Raw genomic sequence first — 15,468 nt, forward strand, 5'->3', positions numbered from 1 at the left:
CGCTAAGCTGCCGCCTTCTTAGCTCAGTGGTAGAGCACTGGTCTCGTAAACCAGGGGTCGTGAGTTCGAACCTCACAGAAGGCATTCATTTTTTAAACCTTCCTGCAAGGAGCGGAGCTATCTCGAGCAGCATCTAACACATGGCAGTACACTGAATGAAAGGGATGTTCTACAACCTATGACAAGTATTCTACTGGCCTCAGAGGTTTTCTGAATGCATAGGCAGAACATTGGTTTGTATGCATTTTGTAGTATAATGTCATGCTTGGCGATGTCATTCGTTTACGAGCCTCGCTACAGTGTGCATGCACGTTATCCATGTGAAGAGGCGTAAGCAAATGCTACCATTCTGCGAGATTCCTGCAGAAGGTATACGAATTGCGTTGATATACAGAGCACAAGGGAGCCAAAGTCAAGGCCTCCGTGGCGCAATCGGCTAGCGCGTTCGGCTGTTAACCGAAAGGTTGGTGGTTCGAGCCCACCCGGGGGCGAAATCGTTTTAACCGGCACCGAGGTGAGGACATACGTCAACTTTGTTAGAGATACACAGCTAGTGTGACAATTTGGCTGCGTTTGAGTGATGCCACAGAGCCTTATACACATTCAGCCAAGTGACACTGTAGGTAAAAACATGGCCCTACACAGACGTTCTGCTGTTTTCCTTTTTATTCGTCATGTGTGACACTGCAGTAGAGGGACGCCCGCTACAAAAGACGTATTCTTTACATTCAATTTCAGCATATACGTCGCGAGTGCCACATGACATGGCCTGTCTCTCGATGTCGATTTGTATTTGGTGTGTCTTAAGTGTCGGTCTGCAGTAGGCCGCTGTTGGCCGAGCGACGTGCAGTCGCCTTACATGAAGCCCCATGGGCAACGCCAGTGCCACTGTGGACAACAGCGCACTGTAGCCAGAGAGAGGAGCCGAAAGGCGCATTTCGCAGTCGAGCCACGCTATCCCACAAGCTGTGCACTAGGTCAGGATTGTGCAGACCGCTAACTTTTGGTGGGCCGACGCTCGTCGTCGATCGTAAGGGCGAAACATTCAAGAGATTTGGAAAACGGCAATGTGGACACCCCCAGCAGCAGCTGTGTGCCAAATCCGATATCTGGTCGAGGGCTGCAAGATTCAGTATGATGAAGTAACAATTTGGGGATAGCTCACAAACGCTAAGCTGCCGCCTTCTTAGCTCAGTGGTAGAGCACTGGTCTCGTAAACCAGGGGTCGTGAGTTCGAACCTCACAGAAGGCATTCATTTTTTAAACCTTCCTGCAAGGAGCGGAGCTATCTCGAGCAGCATCTAACACATGGCAGTACACTGAATGAAAGGGATGTTCTACAACCTATGACAAGTATTCTACTGGCCTCAGAGGTTTTCTGAATGCATAGGCAGAACATTGGTTTGTATGCATTTTGTAGTATAATGTCATGCTTGGCGATGTCATTCGTTTACGAGCCTCGCTACAGTGTGCATGCACGTTATCCATGTGAAGAGGCGTAAGCAAATGCTACCATTCTGCGAGATTCCTGCAGAAGGTATACGAATTGCGTTGATATACAGAGCACAAGGGAGCCAAAGTCAAGGCCTCCGTGGCGCAATCGGCTAGCGCGTTCGGCTGTTAACCGAAAGGTTGGTGGTTCGAGCCCACCCGGGGGCGAAATCGTTTTAACCGGCACCGAGGTGAGGACATACGTCAACTTTGTTAGAGATACACAGCTAGTGTGACAATTTGGCTGCGTTTGAGTGATGCCACAGAGCCTTATACACATTCAGCCAAGTGACACTGTAGGTAAAAACATGGCCCTACACAGACGTTCTGCTGTTTTCCTTTTTATTCGTCATGTGTGACACTGCAGTAGAGGGACGCCCGCTACAAAAGACGTATTCTTTACATTCAATTTCAGCATATACGTCGCGAGTGCCACATGACATGGCCTGTCTCTCGATGTCGATTTGTATTTGGTGTGTCTTAAGTGTCGGTCTGCAGTAGGCCGCTGTTGGCCGAGCGACGTGCAGTCGCCTTACATGAAGCCCCATGGGCAACGCCAGTGCCACTGTGGACAACAGCGCACTGTAGCCAGAGAGAGGAGCCGAAAGGCGCATTTCGCAGTCGAGCCACGCTATCCCACAAGCTGTGCACTAGGTCAGGATTGTGCAGACCGCTAACTTTTGGTGGGCCGACGCTCGTCCTCGATCGTAAGGGCGAAACATTCAAGAGATTTGGAAAACGGCAATGTGGACACCCCCAGCAGCAGCTGTGTGCCAAATCCGATATCTGGTCGAGGGCTGCAAGATTCAGTATGATGAAGTAACAATTTGGGGATAGCTCACAAACGCTAAGCTGCCGCCTTCTTAGCTCAGTGGTAGAGCACTGGTCTCGTAAACCAGGGGTCGTGAGTTCGAACCTCACAGAAGGCATTCATTTTTTAAACCTTCCTGCAAGGAGCGGAGCTATCTCGAGCAGCATCTAACACATGGCAGTACACTGAATGAAAGGGATGTTCTACAACCTATGACAAGTATTCTACTGGCCTCAGAGGTTTTCTGAATGCATAGGCAGAACATTGGTTTGTATGCATTTTGTAGTATAATGTCATGCTTGGCGATGTCATTCGTTTACGAGCCTCGCTACAGTGTGCATGCACGTTATCCATGTGAAGAGGCGTAAGCAAATGCTACCATTCTGCGAGATTCCTGCAGAAGGTATACGAATTGCGTTGATATACAGAGCACAAGGGAGCCAAAGTCAAGGCCTCCGTGGCGCAATCGGCTAGCGCGTTCGGCTGTTAACCGAAAGGTTGGTGGTTCGAGCCCACCCGGGGGCGAAATCGTTTTAACCGGCACCGAGGTGAGGACATACGTCAACTTTGTTAGAGATACACAGCTAGTGTGACAATTTGGCTGCGTTTGAGTGATGCCACAGAGCCTTATACACATTCAGCCAAGTGACACTGTAGGTAAAAACATGGCCCTACACAGACGTTCTGCTGTTTTCCTTTTTATTCGTCATGTGTGACACTGCAGTAGAGGGACGCCCGCTACAAAAGACGTATTCTTTACATTCAATTTCAGCATATACGTCGCGAGTGCCACATGACATGGCCTGTCTCTCGATGTCGATTTGTATTTGGTGTGTCTTAAGTGTCGGTCTGCAGTAGGCCGCTGTTGGCCGAGCGACGTGCAGTCGCCTTACATGAAGCCCCATGGGCAACGCCAGTGCCACTGTGGACAACAGCGCACTGTAGCCAGAGAGAGGAGCCGAAAGGCGCATTTCGCAGTCGAGCCACGCTATCCCACAAGCTGTGCACTAGGTCAGGATTGTGCAGACCGCTAACTTTTGGTGGGCCGACGCTCGTCGTCGATCGTAAGGGCGAAACATTCAAGAGATTTGGAAAACGGCAATGTGGACACCCCCAGCAGCAGCTGTGTGCCAAATCCGATATCTGGTCGAGGGCTGCAAGATTCAGTATGGTGAAGTAACAATTTGGGGATAGCTCACAAACGCTAAGCTGCCGCCTTCTTAGCTCAGTGGAAAGAGTTCCGCTTTAGACGCCGTGCAGTGTGGACGTGCCTAGTCTTCCGCTCCGCCGTAGCGTTACGTATAGTGGACTATCGTTGTTTACGTGTTGTGTTGCAACTTCTGTGAGTGTTTCTCCGTCGTTGTTTCGTACCTTGTGTTACTTTCTGTCCTTATTTCAGTGTGTTGTGTGTAGCGGTTTCGACCGCCTATTTTGAAAATGTCGTCCCAGGTTATTCCTCGTCAGGCTACAGTTAGTTTTACTTTCGACAAGTCAACCCGCAATGTGCAACCTAGTTCCCTTGAGATTCATGATTGGTTGGTAGATACCTTTGGTGTTCATTCGGATCAGGTGCACACTGCTTATTTTGATACCGAACTGTATGTTTTCTTTGTTAAGTTCATGGACCCACTTCAGGTTGATAAAATTCTTTCTAAATATGGTCATCAAGTTCTCTTTCGGCATCGGGATGATTCTGTAAGTACCGTTCTGCTTTCCAATGCTTCCATCACGTATACCAATGTTCGTGTTTACAACCTTCCACCGGAGGTGGATAATGTCTATCTTAAGGAGGGTCTACAAAAGTATGGTGATGTAAAGAGCATTCGCCTTGAACGCTGGTCAAGCCAACATCGCCTGCAATGTTACAGTGGTATTCGTTCAGTCGAAATGCACATTAAGCAGAATATTCCATCTCACCTGCAGATCGGTGGATATCGTGTCCATGTAACATATAGTGGTCAGGTTGGCACCTGTTTTTTGTGCAATGAAAGTGGTCACGTGCGTACTGACTGTCCGCGGAGGGTTTTTGTTTTAAAAAATTCTCTCGAACAGCGTCGCAAGTTAACGGTCGCTGACCTCGTTGCAGGTGGTTCTGCTCTTGGTGTAGCACAGTCCAGTGGTAGTAGCGCCCCGCCACAGGTTTTGCGCACCCCTGACACAGAATTTCCTCCTTTGCGTGCTAAATCTGATGTTGTTCCGTCTGTCCCTCAGGTGGGTGTGCCACTTTTGAATAATAAGAGGCGTCGCCCACACGATGGAAATAGTACGGATGAGGATCTCCCTGAGATGCCCCAGTCCGAGCGACCGGCATCCTCCGAGCCACTGTGTACTGTAGCTGCTCCCTGCCCTCCTGAGGTAGCGGTTCCGGTGGCGGCTGCTGGCCCCCCTCCGGCCTCCGACGCAGCTTCTCTCGAGTCGGGTCGTCGGTCGGGCCTGTTGGCGCCGTCTTCCAAACCGACTTCGATGTCACAACAAGTGGAGCCGCGACAACTTTCTGCTTCGCTGCCCCATACCTCTGCCAGCGGAGCTGCTCCGCTTCCTTCCAACTCTGCGGCCTCGGACCTTCCTGCTCACGTTTCGCCTCCGTGCAGTCCATGTTTGCCGGAAGCTAGTGCAGGTGTTGACCATTCCGTTTCGTCGGATGTTTCCGCCGCGACCCCGGATCCCGCATGTGGACCGGCGCGGGTGGTGTCGGATACAGAACTTGACCCTCCTACGTCACCGGCGGCTGAAGCTTCCTTGCCCGTCAGCCGACGCAAGTTACGCGTTCAGCCGAACGTTAATGCTGTTCGTAAAAAACCGAAACGTAAGGGATCCGCGGAACGGGGTAGCAGTCCCCCTCCTCGGATGCCTCCGTCACCCCTGGTATGGACTGTGACGCTGGTGCGTCGGTGTAGGTGATTTGTTTTCTCGCTTTTCTGTCTATGGTTCAAGCATACACCTTTCTTACCTTAAATGTTAACCGTATTGAGTCCGACGTTCGCATTGCCTCTTTGCGGCGTAGTGTTTTTGCAGGAAGTGTTGTTTTCTAATCTCTCTCTACCTGGATTTCAAACTGCTTTTAATGTCGCGCCGGAATATTCAACAGGAACTGCTCTTTTCTTTCGAGAGGGCATTCCTATTACTGACATTGAATTCCTTGACTCTGGCCGTGGGATTGGTTGTCGTCTTTTTGATCTCCGCCTCGTTGTTTTGTATGCCCCCTCTGGTTCGGGTCACACTGTGGCTCGATCGCGCTTTTATAAAGAAGAGCTTATTTATCTTTTGCGCCAGAGTCCTCGGAGTCTCCTGCTCGGAGGCGATTTTAATTGTGTTTTACGCCCTGCAGACCAGTCCCCCAATTTTAATTATTGCCGTGATTTACATGACTTAGTTCGTACGATGCATCTGCGTGATGTTTGGGAACACAAATATCCAACCCTGGTGAAATATACGTTTTTTACCGGGTCCTCATGCAGTAGACTCGACAGATTCTATTTATCTGATTTTTTATGTGATAAAATTCTTTCTGTCGATGTTATTCCTACTAGTTTTTCTGACCATTGTGCTTTTACTGCAACTGTAAATCTTAGTCACCAACCTGCAAAACTTTATCGTTCCCAGTGGATGTTAAATGTTTCCCACCTTGCCGACAGTGCTATGGATGATGTTATAAGTGGCGTGTGGGAGCGATGTCTTCGCTCTGTCCCGCGATACCCCTCCTTGCTGGTTTGGTGGACTGCGTTTGCCAAGCCCAAGATTCGTCAGACTTTGATTTTCTACTGTGCTGCTAGGACGCGTGATTTTAAGAACACGTATGAATATTACTACTCTGTCCTGCGTGAACTATATGACGCGGCGGGTACCTCTCCACTGCGGATCCATGATGTTCGTCGTATTAAAGCCAAGCTCTTGAGCCTTAAACGACGACAGATGGATGGTCTGCGAGTTAAGTCGAAACCTCACTCTCTTGTTGAAGGTGAACTGACATCCTTGTACCACCTGCTACGGCATCAGACTCGTCGTCGTCGCTCCTTCATCTCTTCTCTTACGGTGGATGATGGACGACAGCTTATTGCACAGGAGGAAATGGTTCGTGCTCTTCATCAGTATTATACTAGTCTATATTCTGCCGATGATTCTGGTGAGTCTCTTTCGGATGATGTCCTTGGGGATCTAACTGCGACGATCGCGCCTGACGCGAACGGCGAATTTCTCCGGGAGTTCCAGGTAGATGATGTTTTCGATTTTATTGCTCGCTCTCCGTCCAGTAAATCGCCGGGTCCAGACGGCCTGCCTAAAGAATTTTATCTCCGTTTTTGGCCTCTTTTGGGTGGCATTTTTACGCAGATTTTAAATGAGATTGTCAGGGGGGTGGATGTGCCTGCCGATTTTAAAGTAGGGAAAATTGTTTTAATTCCGAAGTCCTCTGGTCGTTTATCTGCTGCCAATCTTCGTCCGCTCACATTGCTGAACTTTGACTACAAGACAGCTGCTAGAGCGCTCAATAGCCGGTTGTCTTCTCTGCTTCGGGGTGTGATTGGTGCACATCAATGTTGTTTTCATGATAGATCTATTCTGACACCAGTAGCCGAATATCGGGATGTTGTCTCGGTTGCGGCGGTTACAAACGTACATTGTGCCTTTGCCTTCCTTGATTTTTACAAGGCTTTTGATCACGTCAGTCATGTGTTTTTAGATCATGTTTTAGGTACAATAGGTTTTAACGCTTCATCACGTGGTGTTCTTGGCAATTTGTATAGGGGAATAACAGCTCGGGTGTCAGTCAATGGGCAGCTGACGCCGCCCATTGCTATCCGCCGCGGAGTGCCTCAGGGTAGTCCGCTCTCTATGTCTTTATTCGTATTGTCCCTGGAACCGCTGCTTCGGACTATTGCTCTCAAGCTTCAGGGTATGTCCCTCTCTGGTGGGAAGCTCTCTGTTAAGGCATATGCGGATGATGTCGTTGTTCTCCTCCGTCAACGTGATGATATCCGGTTGTTGAAAGGGGCAGTTGATGCATACTGTCGTGTCTCTGGAGCGCGTCTCAATCAGGGTAAATGTAAGTTCCTTGATATTCGAGGATTTCGCGATGCTGATGTCCCTTGGGCCACTTTTGTCGATCGCCATACGTCCTTGGGGATTATCATTGATCGGTGTCCTCTAAAAATGGCGGCTCTCAATTGGAAATCTGTCACCGAGAAGATACAGGGGGCTCTGATGGTCCATGAGCAGCGCTCTGCTACCATTTTGCAAAAAGTCAGAATTTTAGACACCTACGTTCTATGTAAAGCTTATTATGTTGCTCAGCTGTTCCCACTTCCCATGATGGTGGCGAAAAGGTTGCGCCAATTGTCTAGCAGGTTTATATGGAAGGGCCATCTATTCAAGTTACGTTACGAGGTTATGACGAAACCGCGTATCTCCGGAGGCTTGGGCCTCTCTGACATTACTCGCAAGGCGTCTGCTTTGTACGTCCGCCGAACGACTCTAATTGTTACGCAAGAAGAGACTTCAATTACATCCAGGCTTTTTACTGTTGTGCGTCCGGCGAGCCTTGCTCCACCTGTCGATGTCGGACGCCTAAATATTAAGCTGAAACACATTCGGGAGTTTTACATTGCGGTGAGTTACCTCGGTGACGTCTTCTTGCGGCGACCGGTGCCAACGACCAAGGGCTTGATTGCCCGCTGGGAGGGGCTGGCCGGTCCCAATCCAATAGAACTGGCGTCTCCATCTGTGTCCTGGAGGAACGTCTGGAAGAATGTTAGTCTGCCGATACACTCTATGGCCGTGGCGTCCACGTGGTATAGGGTAATAAATAATTTGGTTCCCACCAATGTACGACTGCACCGTATTGGTCTTTCTGACACGGACACCTGTACTCGGTGTGGTCTCCTGGATACCCTTGAACATCGATTCACCTGCTGTGGGCACCTTGCCAATTGGCGTTGGCTCAGGAAACAACTTGCTTTTGTCACTAGGTCTGCTGAAGCCGCTTATACTATTGACATCATCGTCCGGCCCGATTCCTCCTTTTTTCCGCGAACGAAGCTCCATACAGTCATGTGGTTGATTGGACATTTCGTACATTTTGTCATCAGTTGTCATGAAGACGATGGACACCTAGCGTTTCGGCAGTACATGCTTACTGCTTACTGGCAGCGCTTGCGATTGCCAGGCCTCCGTGATGATTTTGCAAATATGCTTAGCCTGACATTTGAAAGAGAGGGTGTTGGCTAAGGACACCTGTGTGAGCCATTTTCTTTTATACTGTTTCGGGATTTACCGCCTTGGTGTATGTTTCTTCTCTACATACAGGACTGAAGTTTTCGTGGACCTTTAGGGCGCTCAAGAAAAACAAACGAGCGACCACGAACCGAGACAGTAGGGGATAATACTACGCCCTTGTACAGGTGCCTTTCGGAAACAGGACGGTGGAGTCATCGTGGCCAGGCCTCGGGCTTCGACCCCTGCCCACTTTGCTTCCGCAGGCCTGAATCTCACTGTCACCTCTAACTTTACACAATGAAAAAAAATATGAATTTATTATGCACTCCCAGTATATATAAATTGAGGTACAAATCCACCCTTTGCTGTTTGCATTAGAAACCAATTATATCTTCTTTTTATTTAAGTGTGTGTGTGTGTGTGTCTGTGTGTGTGTGTGTGTGTGTGTGTGTGTCTGTGTGTGTTCCCTTTGGACTTAAAAGAATGCTGTAAAAAAAAAAAAAAAAAAAAAAAAAAAAAAAAAAAAAAAAAGTGGTAGAGCACTGGTCTCGTAAACCAGGGGTCGTGAGTTCGAACCTCACAGAAGGCATTCATTTTTTAAACCTTCCTGCAAGGAGCGGAGCTATCTCGAGCAGCATCTAACACATGGCAGTACACTGAATGAAAGGGATGTTCTACAACCTATGACAAGTATTCTACTGGCCTCAGAGGTTTTCTGAATGCATAGGCAGAACATTGGTTTGTATGCATTTTGTAGTATAATGTCATGCTTGGCGATGTCATTCGTTTACGAGCCTCGCTACAGTGTGCATGCACGTTATCCATGTGAAGAGGCGTAAGCAAATGCTACCATTCTGCGAGATTCCTGCAGAAGGTATACGAATTGCGTTGATATACAGAGCACAAGGGAGCCAAAGTCAAGGCCTCCGTGGCGCAATCGGCTAGCGCGTTCGGCTGTTAACCGAAAGGTTGGTGGTTCGAGCCCACCCGGGGGCGAAATCGTTTTAACCGGCACCGAGGTGAGGACATACGTCAACTTTGTTAGAGATACACAGCTAGTGTGACAATTTGGCTGCGTTTGAGTGATGCCACAGAGCCTTATACACATTCAGCCAAGTGACACTGTAGGTAAAAACATGGCCCTACACAGACGTTCTGCTGTTTTCCTTTTTATTCGTCATGTGTGACACTGCAGTAGAGGGACGCCCGCTACAAAAGACGTATTCTTTACATTCAATTTCAGCATATACGTCGCGAGTGCCACATGACATGGCCTGTCTCTCGATGTCGATTTGTATTTGGTGTGTCTTAAGTGTCGGTCTGCAGTAGGCCGCTGTTGGCCGAGCGACGTGCAGTCGCCTTACATGAAGCCCCATGGGCAACGCCAGTGCCACTGTGGACAACAGCGCACTGTAGCCAGAGAGAGGAGCCGAAAGGCGCATTTCGCAGTCGAGCCACGCTATCCCACAAGCTGTGCACTAGGTCAGGATTGTGCAGACCGCTAACTTTTGGTGGGCCGACGCTCGTCCTCGATCGTAAGGGCGAAACATTCAAGAGATTTGGAAAACGGCAATGTGGACACCCCCAGCAGCAGCTGTGTGCCAAATCCGATATCTGGTCGAGGGCTGCAAGATTCAGTATGATGAAGTAACAATTTGGGGATAGCTCACAAACGCTAAGCTGCCGCCTTCTTAGCTCAGTGATGGTATTCGTTCAGTCGAAATGCACGTTAAGCAGAATATTCCATCTCACCTGCAGATCGGTGGATATCGTGTCCATGTAACATATAGTGGTCAGGTGGGCACCTGTTTTTTGTGCAATGAAAGTGGTCACGTGCGTACCGACTGTCCGCGGAGAGTTTTTGTTTTAAAAAATTCTCTCGAACAGCGTCGCAAGTTAACGGTCGCTGACCTCGTTGCAGGTGGTTCTGCTCTTGGTGTAGCACGGTCCAGTGGTAGTAGCGCCCCTCCACAGGTTTTGCGCACCCCTGATACAGAATTTCCTCCTTTGCGTGCTAAATCTGATGTTGTTCCGTCTGTCCCTCAGGTGGGTGTGCCACTTTTGAATAATAAGAGGCGTCGCCCACACGATGGAAATAGTACGGATGAGGATCTCCCTGAGATGCCCCAGTCCGAGCGACCAGCATCCTCCGAGCCACTGTGTACTGTAGCTGCTCCCTGCCCTCCTGAGGTAGCGGTTCCAGTGGCGGCTGCTGGCGCCCCTCCGGCCTCCGACGCAGCTTCTCTCGAGTCGGGTCGTCGGTCGGGCCTGTTGGCGCCGTCTTCCGAACCGACTTCGATGTCACAACAAGTGGAGCCGCGACAACTTCCTGATTCGCTGCCCCATACCTCTGCCAGCGGAGCTGCTCCGCTTCCTTCCAACTCTGCGGCCTCGGACCTTCCTGCTCACGTTTCGCCTCCGTGCAGTCCATGTTTGCCGGAAGCTAGTGCAGGTGTTGACCATTCCGTTTTGTCGGATGTTTCCCCCGCGACCCCGGATCCCGCATGTGGACCGGCGCGGGTGGTGTCGGATACAGAACTTGACCCTCCTACGTCACCGGCGGCTGAAGTTTCCTTGCCCGTCAGCCGACGCAAGTTACGCGTTCAGCCGAACGTTAATGCTGTTCGTAAAAAACCGAAACGTAAGGGATCCGCGGAACGGGGTAGCAGTCCCCCTCCCTCGGATGCCTCTGTCACCCCTGCTATGGACTGTGACGCTGGTGCGTCGGTGTAGGTGATTTGTTTTCTCGCTTTTCTCTCTATGGTTCAAGCATACACCTTTCTTACCTTAAATGTTAACCGTATTGAGTCCGACGTTCGCATTGCCTCTTTGCGGCAGTTTATTTACGACGCCTGTGCGGACGTAGTGTTTTTGCAGGAAGTGTTGTTTTCTGATCTCTCTCTACCTGGATTTCAAACTGTTTTTAATGTCGTGCCAGAATATTCAACAGGAACTGCTCTTTTCTTTCGAGAGGGCATTCCTATTACTGACATTGAATTCCTTGACTCTGGCCGTGGGATTGGTTGTCGTCTTTTTGATCTCCGCCTCGTTGTTTTGTATGCCCCCTCTGGTTCGGGTCACACTGTGGCTCGATCGCGCTTTTATAAAGAAGAGCTTATTTATCTTTTGCGCCAGAGTCCTCGGAGTCTCCTGCTCGGAGGCGATTTTAATTGTGTTTTACGCCCTGCAGACCAGTCCCCCAATTTTAATTATTGCCGTGATTTACATGACTTAGTTCGTACGATGCATCTGCGTGATGTTTGGGAACACAAATATCCAACCCTGGTGAAATATACGTTTTTTACCGGGTCCTCATGCAGTAGACTCGACAGATTCTATTTATCTGATTTTTTATGTGATAAAATTCTTTCTGTCGATGTTATTCCTACTAGTTTTTCTGACCATTGTGCTTTTACTGCAACTGTAAATCTTAGTCACCAACCTGCAAAACTTTATCGTTCCCAGTGGATGTTAAATGTTTCCCACCTTGCCGACAGTGCTATGGATGATGTTATAAGTGGCGTGTGGGAGCGATGTCTTCGCTCTGTCCCGCGATACCCCTCCTTGCTGGTTTGGTGGACTGCGTTTGCCAAGCCCAAGATTCGTCAGACTTTGATTTTCTACTGTGCTGCTAGGACGCGTGATTTTAAGAACACGTATGAATATTACTACTCTGTCCTGCGTGAACTATATGACGCGGCGGGTACCTCTCCACTGCGGATCCATGATGTTCGTCGTATTAAAGCCAAGCTCTTAAGCCTTAAACGACGACAGATGGATGGTCTGCGAGTTAAGTCGACACCTCACTCTCTTGTTGAAGGTGAACTGACATCCTTGTACCACCTGCTACGGCATCAGACTCGTCGTCGTCGCTCCTTCATCTCTTCTCTTACGGTGGATGATGGGCGACAGCTTATTGCACAGGAGGAAATGGTTCGTGCTCTTCATCAGTATTACACTAGTCTATATTCTGCCGATGATTCTGGTGAGTCTCTTTCGGATGATGTCCTTGGGGATCTAACTGCGACGATCGCGCCTGACGCGAACGGCGAATTTCTCCGGGAGTTCCAGGTAGATGATGTTTTCGATTTTATTGCTCGCTCTCCGTCCAGTAAATCGCCGGGTCCAGACGGCCTGCCTAAAGAATTTTATCTCCGTTTTTGGCCTCTTTTGGGTGGCATTTTTACGCAGATTTTAAATGAGATTGTCAGGGGGATGGATGTGCCTGCCGATTTTAAAGTAGGGAAAATTGTTTTAATCCCGAAGTCCTGTGGTCGTTTATCTGCTGCCAATCTTCGTCCGCTCACATTGCTGAATTTTGACTATAAGACAGCTGCTAGAGCGCTCAATAGCCGGTTGTCTTCTCTGCTTCGGGGTGTGATTGGTGCACATCAATGTTGTTTTCATGATAGATCTATTCTGACACCAGTAGCCGAATATCGGGATGTTGTCTCGGTTGCGGCGGTTACAAACGTACATTGTGCCTTTGCCTTCCTTGATTTTTATAAGGCTTTTGATCACGTCAGTCATGTGTTTTTAGATCGTGTTTTAGGTACAATAGGTTTTAACGCTTCGTCACGTGGTGTTCTTGGCAATTTGTATAGGGGAATAACAGCTCGGGTGTCAGTCAATGGGCAGCTGACGCCGCCCATTGCTATCCGTCGCGGAGTGCCTCAGGGTAGTCCGCTCTCTATGTCTTTATTCGTATTGTCCCTGGAACCGCTGCTTCGGACTATTGCTCTCAAGCTTCAGGGTATGTCCCTCTCTGGTGGGAAGCTCTCTGTTAAGGCATATGCGGATGATGTCGTTGTTCTCCTCCGTCAACGTGATGATATCCCGTTGTTGAAAGGGGCGGTTGATGCATACTGTCGTGTCTCTGGAGCGCGTCTCAATCAGGGTAAATGTAAGTTCCTTGATATTCGAGGATTTCGCGATGCTGACGTCCCTTGGGCCACTTTTGTCGATCGCCATACGTCCTTGGGGATTATCATTGATCGGTGTCCTCTAAAAATGGCGGCTCTCAATTGGAAATCTGTCACCGAGAAGATACAGGGGGCTCTGATGGTCCATGAGCAGCGCTCTGCTACCATTTTGCAAAAAGTCAGAATCTTAGACACCTACGTTCTATGTAAAGCTTATTATGTTGCTCAGCTGTTCCCACTTCCCATGATGGTGGCGAAAAGGTTGCGCCAATTGTCTAGCAGGTTTATATGGAAGGGCCATCTATTCAAGTTACGTTACGAGGTAATGACGAAACCGCGTCTCTCCGGAGGCTTGGGCCTCTCTGACATTACTCGCAAGGCGTCTGCTTTGTACGTCCGCCGAACGACTCTAATTGTTACGCAAGAAGTGACTCCAATTACATCCAGGCTTTTTACTGTTGTGCGTCCGGCGAGCCTTGCTCCACCTGTCGATGTCGGACGCCTAAATTTTAAGTTGAAACACATTCGGGAATTTTACATTGCGGTGAGTTACCTCGGTGACGTCTTCTTGCGGCGACCGGTGCCAACGACCAAGGGCTTGATTGCCCGCTGGGAGGGGCTGGCCGGTCCCAATCCAATAGAACTGGCGTCTCCATCTGTGTCCTGGAGGAACGTCTGGAAGAACGTTAGTCTGCCGATCCACTCTATGGCCGTGGCGTCCACGTGGTATAGGGTAATAAATAATCTGGTTCCCACCAATGTACGACTGCACCGTATTGGTCTTTCTGACACGGACACCTGTACTCGGTGTGGTCTCCTGGATACCCTTGAACATCGATTCACCTGCTGTGGGCACCTTGCTAATTGGCGTTGGCTCAGGAAACAACTTGCTTTTGTCACTAGGTCTGCTGAAGCCGCTTATACTATTGACATCATCGTCCGGCCCGATTCTTCCTTTTTTCCGCGGACGAAGCTCCATACCGTCATTTGGTTGATTGGCCATTTCGTACATTTTGTCAACAGTTGTCATGAAGAGGATGGACACCTAGCGTTTCGGCAGTACATGCTTACTGCTTACTGGCAGCGCTTGCGATTGCCAGGCCTCCGAGATGATTTTGCCAATATGCTTAGCCTGACATTTGAAAGAGAGGGTGTTGGCTAAGGTCACCTGTGTGAGCCATTTTCTTTTATACTGTTTCTGGATTTGCCGCCTTTATATATGTTTCTTCTATACACCAGGACTGAAGTTTTCGTGTTTTAATCTTTATTTCAGTCAGCAGTCTACATTATATAGTCATGTTTTAGGATTTTAATTTCAGTACATAGGGGTATGATTCCTGCTTTGGGTGCAAAAAAAAAAAAAATATAAAAAAAAAAAAAAAAAAAAAGTGGTAGAGCACTGGTCTCGTAAACCAGGGGTCGTGAGTTCGAACCTCACAGAAGGCATTCATTTTTTAAACCTTCCTGCAAGGAGCGGAGCTATCTCGAGCAGCATCTAACACATGGCAGTACACTGAATGAAAGGGATGTTCTACAACCTATGACAAGTATTCTACTGGCCTCAGAGGTTTTCTGAATGCATAGGCAGAACATTGGTTTGTATGCATTTTGTAGTATAATGTCATGCTTGGCGATGTCATTCGTTTACGAGCCTCGCTACAGTGTGCATGCACGTTATCCATGTGAAGAGGCGTAAGCAAATGCTACCATTCTGCGAGATTCCTGCAGAAGGTATACGAATTGCGTTGATATACAGAGCACAAGGGAGCCAAAGTCAGGGCCTCCGTGGCGCAATCGGCTAGCGCGTTCGGCTGTTAACCGAAAGGTTGGTGGTTCGAGCCCACCCGGGGGCGAAATCGTTTTAACCGGCACCGAGGTGAGGACATACGTCAACTTTGTTAGAGATACACAGCTAGTGTGACAATTTGGCTGCGTTTGAGTGATGCCACAGAGCCTTATACACATTCAGCCAAGTGACACTGTAGGTAAAAACATGGCCCTACACAGACGTTCTGCTGTTTTCCTTTTTATTCG

At 49.0% G+C, this 15,468-nt stretch overlaps 8 non-coding genes across 8 annotated transcripts; all 8 read left to right on the forward strand.

The window, feature by feature from the left end:
* The first annotated feature begins 12 nt into the window (after positions 1-12).
* Trnat-cgu lies at positions 13-84 on the forward strand. Its single transcript has one exon. It is a non-coding gene; the product is annotated as a tRNA-Thr (tRNA).
* Positions 85-417: 333 nt separating this feature from the next.
* Trnan-guu lies at positions 418-491 on the forward strand. Its single transcript has one exon. It is a non-coding gene; the product is annotated as a tRNA-Asn (tRNA).
* A 689-nt stretch (positions 492-1,180) lies between these two features.
* On the forward strand, positions 1,181-1,252 carry Trnat-cgu. The gene has a single exon. It is a non-coding gene; the product is annotated as a tRNA-Thr (tRNA).
* Positions 1,253-1,585: 333 nt separating this feature from the next.
* Trnan-guu lies at positions 1,586-1,659 on the forward strand. Its single transcript has one exon. It is a non-coding gene; the product is annotated as a tRNA-Asn (tRNA).
* Positions 1,660-2,348: 689 nt separating this feature from the next.
* Positions 2,349-2,420, forward strand: Trnat-cgu. Its single transcript has one exon. It is a non-coding gene; the product is annotated as a tRNA-Thr (tRNA).
* Positions 2,421-2,753: 333 nt separating this feature from the next.
* On the forward strand, positions 2,754-2,827 carry Trnan-guu. The gene has a single exon. It is a non-coding gene; the product is annotated as a tRNA-Asn (tRNA).
* Positions 2,828-9,434: 6,607 nt separating this feature from the next.
* On the forward strand, positions 9,435-9,508 carry Trnan-guu. Its single transcript has one exon. It is a non-coding gene; the product is annotated as a tRNA-Asn (tRNA).
* A 5,705-nt stretch (positions 9,509-15,213) lies between these two features.
* Positions 15,214-15,287, forward strand: Trnan-guu. Its single transcript has one exon. It is a non-coding gene; the product is annotated as a tRNA-Asn (tRNA).
* The last annotated feature ends 181 nt before the right edge of the window (positions 15,288-15,468 follow it).

This window comes from Schistocerca piceifrons, chromosome 5 (assembly GCF_021461385.2).
Source record: "Schistocerca piceifrons isolate TAMUIC-IGC-003096 chromosome 5, iqSchPice1.1, whole genome shotgun sequence".
NCBI classification, from domain to species: Eukaryota; Metazoa; Arthropoda; class Insecta; order Orthoptera; family Acrididae; genus Schistocerca; species Schistocerca piceifrons.